Source organism: Centruroides vittatus, unplaced genomic scaffold, assembly GCF_030686945.1.
Source record: "Centruroides vittatus isolate TY-2023 unplaced genomic scaffold, ASM3068694v2 contig_799, whole genome shotgun sequence".
NCBI classification, from domain to species: Eukaryota; Metazoa; Arthropoda; class Arachnida; order Scorpiones; family Buthidae; genus Centruroides; species Centruroides vittatus.
Window position 1 is genome coordinate 1,651,346 of NW_027122516.1, and position 13,345 is coordinate 1,664,690.

At 31.8% G+C, this 13,345-nt stretch overlaps 1 protein-coding gene across 1 annotated transcript in view; it reads right to left on the bottom strand.

Annotated features, from left to right (window-relative positions):
* The window catches only part of LOC136981898 (hepatocyte nuclear factor 6-like), a 76,421-nt gene that overhangs the window by 14,443 nt on the left and 48,633 nt on the right, over positions 1 to 13,345 (bottom strand).

The window sequence follows — 13,345 nt, forward strand, 5'->3', positions numbered from 1 at the left end:
TTTGATATGTCCGAGTGAAATATCGATCCGATAAATGCGAGAATTCATTTCAAAACTTTAGGGTTTCGTCTCGACGTTTAAATCTTAATTGATAAAGAATTAAAATTTCACAGATTCTCTCTCTCTCTACGACTCGAGTAGGCTATTTTAAACTTTGTATCACACATATCTTTGAATAATCTTAATAGGAATATGTTAGTGTGCAGCAGTCAATATCGACTGAGTCATTTGTACATCTTTGCATTCATCAAGATATGTTCGCCTCATTACCTAAATGCCGCATTTATTTTATCTACTTATTTGTTGCACACAAAAGCCGCCTTCCCGATTGATCTGTCGTCTCACACGTGAGATATATGAAGATACTGATTATTAATAATCTTTCAAAATAAACTTTAATTATATCTCTTAGTATCATTCGTGGCTATTTTAGCAATTTCACCATATTAAAAGGAAAAAAAAAAAAGATCTAATTCGCGCTGTTTTTCTGTACAATTTGTCATTGTAAACATTTAAATAGGATTAAAAGAGGTAATTTGATTAATGCCGTATGAAAACATATTTTTCTGATAAGTGATGATGACTAGTTTAATTCTAAAAATATACACATATATATATATATATATGTTTATGTTAAGAGATCAGGGAGTTTATTTAATGGAAATCTTGAGTTTAAAAGGATTTTGAGGTGTTTTACTAACACTAAACTGTATATAAAGCGTTTTGTTTAGGAAAGTTTAAGCTCCAGCTCCTTTTTCATAAAATATTTGCTCTAATTCTTGAATAATTATAGAATATTAATTAATTAAATTACAATTTAAGAAAAATGTGTACTGTCTAATGGATAAACTGGAGTCATTATAGAGTAAGCTCGATATAAAAACGTTACACGACGTGTGAAATAAGAAATGCGTTATACAAGTTATACAAGTCACAGACCCGAAAATTAAATATAAAATGAGACAATAATTAAAATGTAGAGTTATATTTTTTCTTTAAGAAAGATATTCAAGTCTAGCAAACTACTTTCATACATCACTTCATTTCACATCCGCTATTAAAGGAAATTTTTATTACGAATAGATCTATTAAGGAGGAAACTATATACGATTTTCAATGAAGGAAAAATAGAATAGGGGGTTAAAACTAGAAGAAAAAGTCGGTCCTTTTCTGCTATCGTTCAGCTTAACCTGTGAAATATTCCTTCACTATCAACGAAGTAAATCTCAAAGCAATTCCAGATGATTAACGAGCTGTCGAGTACCCACGGGCTGCTACAGTAGGCGATAACTTCTTTAGTTCTTAGTACGTAAGATTATAGAAGAAAGAATCAAAAAAATAAGTGTTCAAAGAGCAGTGTTAATGAGAGAGTTGCATGACGGACACGAGTGTCAGACCGATGCTCTGCATCTGTTTGAGTTGACTCAAGCAGCAGAGATAGCAGATTAAAAATGTTTCTACCCACTTATACAATCATCTAAGCTGATAGAAAAATATTCTATTTTAATATCTAAAAAATGTTTCCATGAAAAAGTACAGCGTAATAGAATAACATTGGATGAAGTCTTTTATTAAAGAATAGCTTGAGGAAATTAGAATCATTAAGAAAAATCATTTATATTCATTCACATTCTTATTCATAACTAATAAATAATATACATTAAAATTATTTTTATGACATTTTTCTTGTCAATAATTATCAAAAATGATTATAATTACGTTAATTTGAATACCAACTTAAGAATACCTCTTAACAATATAAAACCACCCACGCTATTAGAATATACTTCTATTTTTTAAATATACAATAGGACAGAAAATCATAAAACTTAATAATAGAATAGCGTGTGCAAATACTAACCATTCTACTAAGGGCCGGAAATCAAAGTATAACCTACTTTAAAGTATTGTTAATTAAGCTTAATATTCTCATTAATTTCCAAATTAATAAAGGTTGTTATTAATTTCATTTAAAAAAATCTTTCCTAGATCTAAAAATCAACAAATATATATATATATATTTTTAAATGCAATTTATGAATACGATTCAATTATAGAAGAGATAATACTGTTTTTCATTAGTTATAAAGCGATTAAACTTCAAAAAATTTTCCTTTTTTTATATTTATATATCTACGTAAAAAAAGCTTATTGTTATTTTCTCTATGACAATGATTTTAAACTAGAAATTTACAGTTAATTTTAGCAATTTAACCTTCAATTAATTGGCTAATTAACTGTTTAGAAAGCTAAAAATACTATGATTAATTTAATTATTTAGAACCTTTCTTTTCACTAACCACCAAAAACATTTATAATAGAGGGATTGTTTCTAAACTCACTGGCTTAAGATCCCTCTTCTCTGGTGGATTCGTCCTATGCTTGCTCTCTGGTTTACATTGCGCATCTGATACTCTGCAATGAAACAAGAGAGCAAGTTTCAGTTGCGCACCAATAACAGACATATAGAATAAAGAATTATGTTTAATATATAACTATCATAATTCAAATTCATTCACCTAACTAACGCATTATAATTGTAAAAAACAATGATATAAAACTATAGCGATTACGTTTATAAACTGATTCATACAGAATTAAACAATCCTCAAGTATTGATACATAAGATACGTAAAATGAAAGTAGGTAAATAGAAATATTTTAAAATTTCAATTAAAATTTAAATTTCATATTTTCCTTCGCTGTTTAGACAAATTTTGATTTAGTCACTTAGTTTTATCCTTCGTTTCCGATTTAGTATCGTTCCTAACATTCCACGAGACTATTTCCGGTTATATGTCTCTCTCCACATATTGCCTCAGGTTTATATTATTTTCAGAATGTGCAATTTAAAAGAATGTTTTCAATTCGATATTCCATAATTAAATTGCTTTAAAATACCTTTAAAAGTATATTTCTGTAATAGTGTAATTCGTACAGTTTAGAGTCGTTTTCAATTCTGTTCTCTCTCTTTCTATATATTTATATATATATAGAGAGAGAGAGAGATTTTTTTTTTATGTTTTCACTCCACTTTAAATTCACAATTTGTCTTTTCTTCTCAAAAATTCTTTTGTGCATTCTTCCAGTCGGATTATACTTCTAATATCGTTTTGTCAATAAAGGTAAGTATCGCTTAGAAGTGCTTAAATCCAGAGGAGAAGAGGGGGAAAACGTTCGACCTAGTTTCTTGCCTTCTTCCAGATTCTATCTGTGGTAAACGTTCTGGTCTGTAAAGCAATATCATTTTGTAACACTCTTTTTCCCCTTCTCACTGTATTCAATTGATTTTCATAAAATGTACCAAGAAATCAAACAAACGCAAATTTTTCAATCATTCCTTAATTGTGCGTTTTATTAAACGGTCAATAAATCTCAAAATCCGTACAAAATGCCTCGTATATAACAAATAATTCTGTAGTTTAATCATTTCACGGGATAACCGAACATTAAACAAATTAGTCGTTTAGATGTCAATCAAGTTCTAGTGAACGTCATCCACTTTCATCGTTTTTTTTCAATTATGATAAGTTACATTATGAATAATTAAACCTCCGTCAAGACGAAGAATTAGCAGTGTATTAAAGGGAGGATGATCATTTTCAATGATAATGAACCCTGCAGCAATCAGGACATTAAAGAGCACCGTCAGCATTCGTGTTAAAGATGCGAATATCACTAACATCTAATGATACCCAGCCCTTACAACAAAGAGAAATCACTGGACATGACAGGACAGCTAACCAATGATCTTTTGCGACCAAGCGAGAAGGACCCAGGTGATGCCCCTGTCTATCAATCTCAGCCTCGATTCACTTTGCCCTCTTCTGTCGCAGCATGTCCTCTGATCGCTGTTTAATTGCTACAACCTCGACTATCCAGCTGCTACTTCAGCTGGACACTACTAATGTCCATAATAAAATAAACGTGATGCATACAAAGTATAACTATAAATAAACACTTTTCTTTCCACCGAAGGAGGGAATGAAGGGGGAAAAAAGATGGCGAATGAGTTAAATGACTTTTATGAAAGTAGAATCATTCAATGAAGGAGTCGGTAACATTTTCGTGTTCCGTTCAAGCATGACGAACACAGCTGACGTTGGATTAATTGTCACAATGTTGGGTGTCTGATAAAAAAATAAAAAATGAATGCGATGAGAAGTTAATTAATAACGTTGTTCACCCAAACTATCGGGAAAATTTTCTGGTTGATACACTTAAAAATATTCCACTTTTTTTCTTTTTTAACCGATTGATCTCTAGTCAGATTCTAAACTGTTAACAAAATAATTAATCCGATTTAAGTGGTGAAGAAGTTTATTAATATCTCGATAACTAAAAAATGTAGCTTATCGAGACTCCTGGAATTTTATTTTTCTTTTTAAGAAGGGATAACTTTGGATATATTATATATAGATATAGTCGAATCATCATCTTTTATTCATGCTTTCTTCATCAAAAACGGTGCTACCTGTTCTGTTCCTTTGGAAAATAATCACCGAATTTTCATACTTTGCATTTCCGATAGCGAAAAAACCGTTTAAAGTTTTGAAAAATGAAGGACAAAACTAGGACGACTCAAACAGATTATGAATTGAAAGAGAATTAGCTCAATAGAATAAAATGCTATCCGAAGAGGGAGGATAACTTAATTCGCTTTTACATGTGCCCAAGCTTTTCCATCTAATATTCATGCGTCCAAATATTATTCCACTGATTACAATCGTCCCCATGAATATTTGACGACTATTGACTCAAGTAGTACGATAATGGAAAGACAGTTTGTAGCGTCTTCAAATTGCGACTGTTATAAATGATTTTTGTTCTGCTGTCAGGACCTAGGACGCATATAGTGGTTGGACGATTTAAAACGTTTTCTAAAAGAGTTTTCGATGACGTCATTTTCCGACTTTCAACCGCAATCGTTCGGGTTTAGATTACGAAGAAAGATTGCTTGGGTAATACAGATCAGAAACTATCAATATAAGTTTTAACTTCTCATGAATGACATTTATCTTGAGTGCAATTTCCATTTTGACTTTTCCTTTTCGAATAAAAACAAACAAGGATGGGAAAATAAAACTACTTTTCGATTTATCGCATAAAGAAAGATCTTCCTTTTCAGATTTACGCACTTAATTAATTTATTCAGCTGGTTGAAGTGATTTCTTTCCTTTTATTCTATAATCTAATCGAACCTAATTAGAAGGAGATTTTCCAGACAGTCAGGTAATGCGTTCTAAATAAATAGGCTGGGGGTTTTTAACTTATAAGTAGCGAATTTACTTGTTTATCTTTTTATTCCTTAAGTTAAACTGTGATTAATTATTTTCCTCCATATTTTTTACACTTTTATCACCAAAAATAAAACCAAAAAAAAAGAAGCAAGAATAATAAAGAAGTTTAAGAAATTAAATCAATGCGCTTAACTTTAATGTTTCTTTCCGGTCCGACTGATTATACGCTCGTTCCTTAGGCATACAGAAACAGTTCCAGTTGATAAACATTATTTAAATTCGACAGAATGTGCGAAAACATTGCTTCTAAATCAGACTACAAACTGTTAATTTTCCATACTTCGCAATTTTGTCTGTAATGTATTCATTTCTATTATACCTCGTTATATTAAAAAAAGAAATAGGAAGGACAATTATAATTTATTCTACTAATAGAAAACTGATAAAAATTTCTAAATATCTGAATTTTAATAAGAAGAAAATTAACGAAAAACGAAAACTGTCGAGAACTTTCATTGATAGAAAACTAAAAACAACATTATCCAGGCAGAAAGTAGGATTACGCGTACATAAACAGCACGTAGGCTTAATTTAAAGCGAAAATTAGATATTTATCGTTATTTAAATTAGGAATAGTTTCGTCACAATGCTTAAAATTTATCTTAAGAAAGTTTCGGGTCCGTAATTACAAATGTAAGACTTAGAAAATCCACTGGAAAAGGCAAAAGAGGAAATTATCTGATGATATTTTAAAGTAGAATATGTTTAAAACGGGTGGAATATTTGACAAAACAGGATCGAGCTAGTATCATAAACCAGGCGAGAAAATATAACAGGGAATATTCCTCGTTCATTACAAGGTTCAGGTGATACTGTTATCTTAAAAGTAGATAAGGGAGAAGTCAACTAGGAATAAATTTGCTATCACAATGAACGACGGCCAATAGGCTATACTTAGTCGAGTTACGAAGTAGCATTGAGATAGAGTATATTATAAGAGTAATGAGGGTAATTTGAAAGAAAGTCGAAATTATAACTGCCATTAACTTGTATCTGTTAAACTGTGTAAAAGTAAAAAATCGCTTTCACAGTTTTTTTTCCTGCTTCAACTGCTACAAAAACGTTAATATTCTGAACGCTTTGGAAATTTTCTATATCGTATATTCAACCCCGATATAAACTTAAATTTTAATGTGATAAATTACTTAAATTATACTGAAAGTGATAGATTGTGTTTATAAAAACTATATATATATATATATATATATGTTTTTTTAACGCAATTTTTAAACGAAAAATATCTGAATCGTTTTATCATTTATTTTGAATAGTCGATATTTATATTGCTAGTTTTTGTAGTAGAAAATGGTTAAAATAGATTGTTAATAAAGTTTTTTCCAGCGATAAAACACGTCCAGGTTGAATATAAAAGAGAAATTTTAAAGTTTCAATTAATTTTTTTTTATCATTAAAAAAGAGAGAGAGAATAATTTTAGATTCTGATGAATAATCATAAAATATTTTCTTTCACTTTCGGTTTTTAATGCCCATTTTAGTGCTTGTTTGTACACCTAGATGGAGGCACGTCATTAAGATATTATTTTTCGCTTCAGGATACTCAATTTTCTACGTTTCCTATCAGAGAATTGCCTGGGCGAGAGCAGAAAACAATATATATGATTTTTATCCCTCGCCTCGTGTTTAATTATAGCGAAATGTTTACAAATATGAAAATCAGTAGCCTCTTTTAAATTAAATATTGAAGAATCTGATATAAATAATATGAAACTTTTTCTAATTGAATTTTTTAGAAATTCCAAAATAGTTTCGTTTCGGTATTTAAAAAGGAATTAATGCTTTTTTTGTTTGGCGTAAAGTCGGATCGATACTTTAAATGAATACATTTGATGAAAAGAAAAGTTAAAATATTCCACAATAATACTTTTCAATAGAAAATAAGATTCCTGCAAGCGTAATTAATTCCTTCGAGGCGATAGACTCTACCTTTTAAGTTAAAAATCTCGAGTAAAGTACTCTTTTTTTTCCATTTAGTTCTGTTCTTCTTTGTATAAAATTTTGGGTGATGCTGAAGTATTTATTTATTTATTTACTTATTTACAAACTTTCAGAACATTTATGAATTATCTTTCCCATCTACAATAGACTTTTATATATTTTAAAATAATATATAATTATTGAGATAATTAAAAATTATTAATAGTAATCTTGAGTGATTTTAAATTCCAAATTTAATAGCGAATTAATCTTGAAATTATAATTTAAATATTCTTTCTTGATTTTAATTCCTAACAAGCTGAAAATTAAATTTTTCTTTTCCGGAATTATGACAATTCATAAAAATATTTCCAAATAATTTAGAATTTTAAAATCTGTAAGGTTATTTAGAAAGATCTAAAATAAAATTTTAATCTTTTCCGAATTTATTTGTTAAACGTAAACTTGAAGCTACATTACCATCCTATAAATGTGATATTCTAAAACTGGAGGGGATTGTTCTTGTTCATAAAGAAATATTTATAGAATTAAATTTATATATTTTATTATAGCCTAATGCAGTTATCTGCGTTTTAAAAACTGTGATTTAGATCCATTAACTAATTCTTTATAATCTATTTGAAACTATTAGCCTATATTTTTCAGGATATTTTCGGTTTTTATCCCTTTTCATTCAAGCATCTTATTAAACAATGATGTAAATAACTTTCCGGGCCAAATTCTGTCATGTAACACTCTTGTTAAACGTCATAGGCCCCAGGCCTTTTAACAAATCTCGGAATTTATTAAGAGGTATGGTCCCCTGTGCTATATTCTATAATAATCATTTCCAGATTCACCTCCTTTTACATCTTTCTAGCGGAAGGTGAGCATCTAGCTTTCTCTCTGTATACACACATATATAGATAAGTGTACACATACATTATTAGTTTATTTACATTTACAAAGTTTAATGTTTTCACGATTAGTTAAACAAATAAACAAGAACTGATAACTATTAAAGGCAGAGATCACGTAGTAGTTGTTTAAAGATTCATTTAATAGAAAAACACGCGTTGATTTTTTAATTAGAATGCGGTTTTTTAAAGAAAAGTATTCACACTTCTAAAGCTAAATTTCAACCGGTGATGAGAAGAGTCACTTTTAAGTGATAAGTAATCCGCGGTAAGAAATCAAATCTAAACCTTCAACAGAAAAGAGTAGACAAATATTTAATTTATAAACTGCCTCCCGAGGAAAAGCGTAATTAAATTATTTAATAGGGAAAAAAAGACGAACCGTTAAAAGCATATAAAAAAAGCAAGTATAGAAAGACAAAACTCTTCAAACAGTGTCACGGTTATATATTTTATTGGTTATCGATAGCTGACACCTTGGAGTAAGCTAAGTTGTTGATAGATTAAGATAACAGTCATCTGGACAAATTTACGGATAGGCTAATGTTAGTAAACTTGTCCAAATTAATTGTATCGATCGTCACTTTATTATTCACGTATTATAAAGCTTAATTCAAGTAGGGACGATTTTACTTGATTATACGGTAACATATATTCACAATTGTCAATTTGACATCAACAGTGTTGTCTGGTATATCCCATCATTTCCGTTCCAGTCACAAAGGCGTCAAACGTTTCACACAACCGTAAGTGGAACACCTCACAAAGACCTGCGCCATTTTATCATCTAAAAATGACGTATAGCCTAATGTGACATTCATCTATTTTCTGTGCAAAAGCTGTGTAAATCACCAAATAGAGATTATGTGAAGAGAAAAAGAAGATGGGAGAAAGGAATAGGAATAATAATAATAATGAAAAAAAAATATATAATAATATTACTCAACGATGACATTTTCGTGACGACAGTTGTAGTAGAGAGAAATCAGCATGAAGTCTTTTACTTTATTTTAATCGTAAATTTTTCTGATAACTGCGACGACTCGATAGAATATTACGGATCTATATGGTAGCGATGCTATCCAATTAACAATAGGATTGTGTGAAGAGATGTGTCCTTATTTGCAATGACCTGGTTGAAGGTCTTTTCAGCCACAGTTACCGGGCTGGCGTTGGAACATTGCCAAAATTCAGGAAACGGATGGCTGGTGCACAGGTTACCGGTGGGAAGGGGGCAGAAAGTGGGGATGTGAGATTTATTCGTGATCTCTATTATGGAGACATGTTTCTCTGGCACAGAATTTTCCCTTTCTATTCACACAAGCTTCTACATACGTAATTCTTTTTGCATTATATTTATATGCATAAGTATTTTTATAATCTGCTATGAACAATAACTGTACGAAAACTGTAATGTTAAATTTATTATTTTGTTGTCTGTAGTATAGGTTTTATAAGCTTATCTTTTATCACATTGTAGTTTGAAAGGTTGTTTACGTTTCTGCCGTTCTCCTTTGGTTTTCTTTTAGGGAATAAAAATATTATTTTGCTTGAAAAACAATAAGTAGCAATATTTGAATGATAGAATGAGCGATGGGAGTTTTGTGTATCCAACTACTACATCAGGCATATATATAGAGAGAATTTAAGTTTGACTTAGGGGGGAAAATAACAAAGAAGTTCGACTTGGCTGGCCAAATGTTGATATATTGTCTATCTGGTCAATACCGTACGGAAGTTGTTCAAGCGTATCAACCCTTCTCCTGAATGCTTGGAATTAGCAGCATTTAAATGGTCGAGGGCAGTCATCGGAGTCACAAAAGAAGAAAATCATGCACAATCGCTGTGACCATGTCTTCTAAATGTCGCATATGTCTGCACATAAATCACTTTTCCCCTCTCATCTCTGGCGGCAGGAAACTTACCGACATCGGTCGACCGTTGCACAGTTTTATCTTGACAGTTCGCCTTGAACAGTACCTTAACAATTCATTTATCTTTCTTAATGCTGATGAATGGGGTTCTTTCATGTTCATCTCCGCGGTTGAACGGCTTGGTTACCTCAAATCATCTGAGGTACAGAGTTGATGATCGGTACAAGTAAGGAACGGAAAATCGCCGCTATCAGGAAAGCCACGTATGGAATAACCAGGTACAACGTCTGCGTTTGTTAGGTTAGGGGATGGATAAAGGGGAATAATGGCGAATAGAGAAAAAACAAGAAGAGAAAAAATCCGAAGCGAGATTTGCCTAAAGGCGTCCGAGCTATTCGAGATGCTGCTGTAATTGTTAGGGCAAAGCGCAATGGGAGCAAGGAAGCAGAGGCATTCATCATCTCAGGCCTGTAATCCAGCAACACCTCTTGACATGTCGTCTCTCAAAAATTGCTCCTGATTGAATGGGGATCGGTGCATTGGAGTGAACAATTGCTGCATCCCTAAGGAACATTAATAACATCCAGTGGCTGGCCACTTAGTCTGAAGAAAACTTCCGGTGACAAAGAAAGTAGATGAGATGTCAGAAATTTTGAAGTGTCACCCCTATACTTTTGTTTCCTATCGTTTTTTCTTTATTGTGTCTTCTCTCTCTGTTCTTGTGTCAGCTAAATTACTCTCCAGCATCAAATTCTTCCATTGAAACTTTCTTCTGATGGAATATTGTTTCTTAGAATAACTATCAGTTCTATCATTCCGTCTTTAACCCGATTCTTAAGCATTCAGTAACAAATTATTATTATAATGAACGATTTTTCTTCTTTAAACGTAAAACTTTTAAAAAGGCCTCCCTTAATCAGGACATAAATTTAACGAAAAACTGCTTATAAATGAATCACATCATACTATAAAGGCAAAAATGTTCTCCCGTAAAAAGCTCCATTTTGTTGTGTTTTAATATTATCAAAGTTACGTTTATTGTAAACTGGTATATTTTCTTTCCTCGTTTCTGTTTCGTCCCGATCTCCTACTCCATCAAACTCAAATCCATCATCCAGAGTTTCATTAAAGATCCAGCCACAGCTATAGCAAGCCCAAACACCAGATGTTTAGGTCCGCATCCGAAAACCTTTCTTTTCGTCTTTCCGTTCTCTTATATGCAAACTTGTTTGGATTAATTAATCAATATGACCTCAGACTATCCAATTAATGATCGATGCATATAAGAAAAGTAATCATGACCTTGCAGTTTGTCAATTGCTCGTGATGGATAGTTAGATACCCATAAGAGAATCTTCCTAAACTCATACTATGTTTTTTCATCTAACGAGTTTTTTAAGAGCCTCCCCTTTTTTCTACTAAAAACCAACAGATTTGGCCATATTAATCAATTGAAAGTATAGATTTAGCCAATATCTAAACGAGATTAATACAAATTGTTTTTATTTTCTAAAGGCGAAAAGACTTCAGATTAATAATAATTAAAGTTTAATGCCTATACCGTATAATGTCCCGTTACCTTTTACGTTTGAACTAACGGATACAAAAATTGTTACTTAAATTTTTTTTATATATTTTTAATGTATTTTTAAGCAGTGTTTCAGAGAAAATCGGGTTCCACCTGTCTAAAGAGGACGAACAGAACACCTGTTTAATCTCATGTAGCCACGTGACAGATCATGCTGCACTAGTACCGTTACTATAGTAACACGACGAAGCAACAAACAAGCACTTGAGATATTGCGGTCATCTGGTTAAACGGAGAAAAACAACCCCTTGCTACAATGAAGCTTTTGTATGCTGGAAAAACTATAAACAAAAATCTATTTTTTTCAATACTTAACAAATTATATAAATTGTTTTAATAGTTAAACTAATAATAAGCACCACAGGAAATGAGAACGAGTCAAATGAGTCATTGTGTAAACTCATCAAAATTCCCAGGCACTTACAAAACAAATTATAAGTTTTTTTAGAAGTAGAAAATAAATATGATCATTTAAAATGTTTTTTATTTTTAATTTTAACGTTATAAAATATGAAAGTATATAAAATTTGATTTTGCGTTTTCAATAAAGAGAGGAATCGCTCACGAGCTCGGCCACGCAACAATAAATAACACAACAAAAGGAGAAAAACGTATAAAGTAATGCACGTCAGGTGTAATTATCGAGAAAAACACACCCAAAACTCAATAAAAAGCTGGACTTAATGCCATTTGGCTAAGAATTAAATTCATTAACTGCGTTAGGATTTAATTTTAATTCGTTAATAAAGATTTAAATAGAAGTTTCATTTAAATATGTTGTTGCAACTGTAAATCAAGCTGTCGTTGGATTCTTAATGTGGGTCGATTAACCAAACACTCCACTTACTGGAAGTTGTTTTTCTAACAGAACGGCCGTCCGTCAGAACAAATGCTGACAAGAACGAACACATTAGGTAAATTTGTTCTTTCATCTATGCAGGTGACTGACGCAAGCCCGTGACGTCAGTATCATGAAGAAGAAACGCCCAGAACGGTGGCCGTCACCGTGTCATTTTTCATTCGGCATAGGACCTCTTTGCCTTTTCACTGTTGCAAAAAAGTGTCACCCCGATGAAAAATGGACTAGAGTTTTAATATGAAAAATACTTGCCATTTGCAAAGCACAGTTTTCGCGTGGCTTCTCCTCTACCTAATGCACATTTCATGGGCAAGACCAGAAACAATCTACTGAAGATTCTCTTTCCCAGTTTGCATGCCAACCATTCTCCCCCTTAATCTCCAAGTCAACGATGAAGACACTGGCAGTGATTGCATAGACGATTACGCACGGATCTTGGCTCGCAGAACTTCAATAAAAGTGGACGATATTCTAATGAGCTTTATTCTCCTATTGAATATACTACTGACAATTCAAGTTTCGAATATACCAACCGCAAACGGGTTATAGATGTGTTTGTGTTTCATCTTACGCTCTAAATAAATATAAAAAAAAAATAAAATAAATAATAAGAAAAAGTTTCTCTCTCACTCTTCCTGTCTTTCTCTGTTTATTCACTTTTCCGCGAAACATATCTAATTCGCTACAAAGTTAGAAAAGTGACATCAACCCACCCCCAAAAAATGCTTTCTACCTAAAAGTGTGTGAATGCCGAAGTTTACCTCAAAGGGGACATTTTGGACAATGGTCAGAGTTAGTTCACTCCTTACCGAAAGGCACCATATGGCACTAATGTGCTGTCGCCACGATGTCTGTCTGGGGGTTGTCAGGGG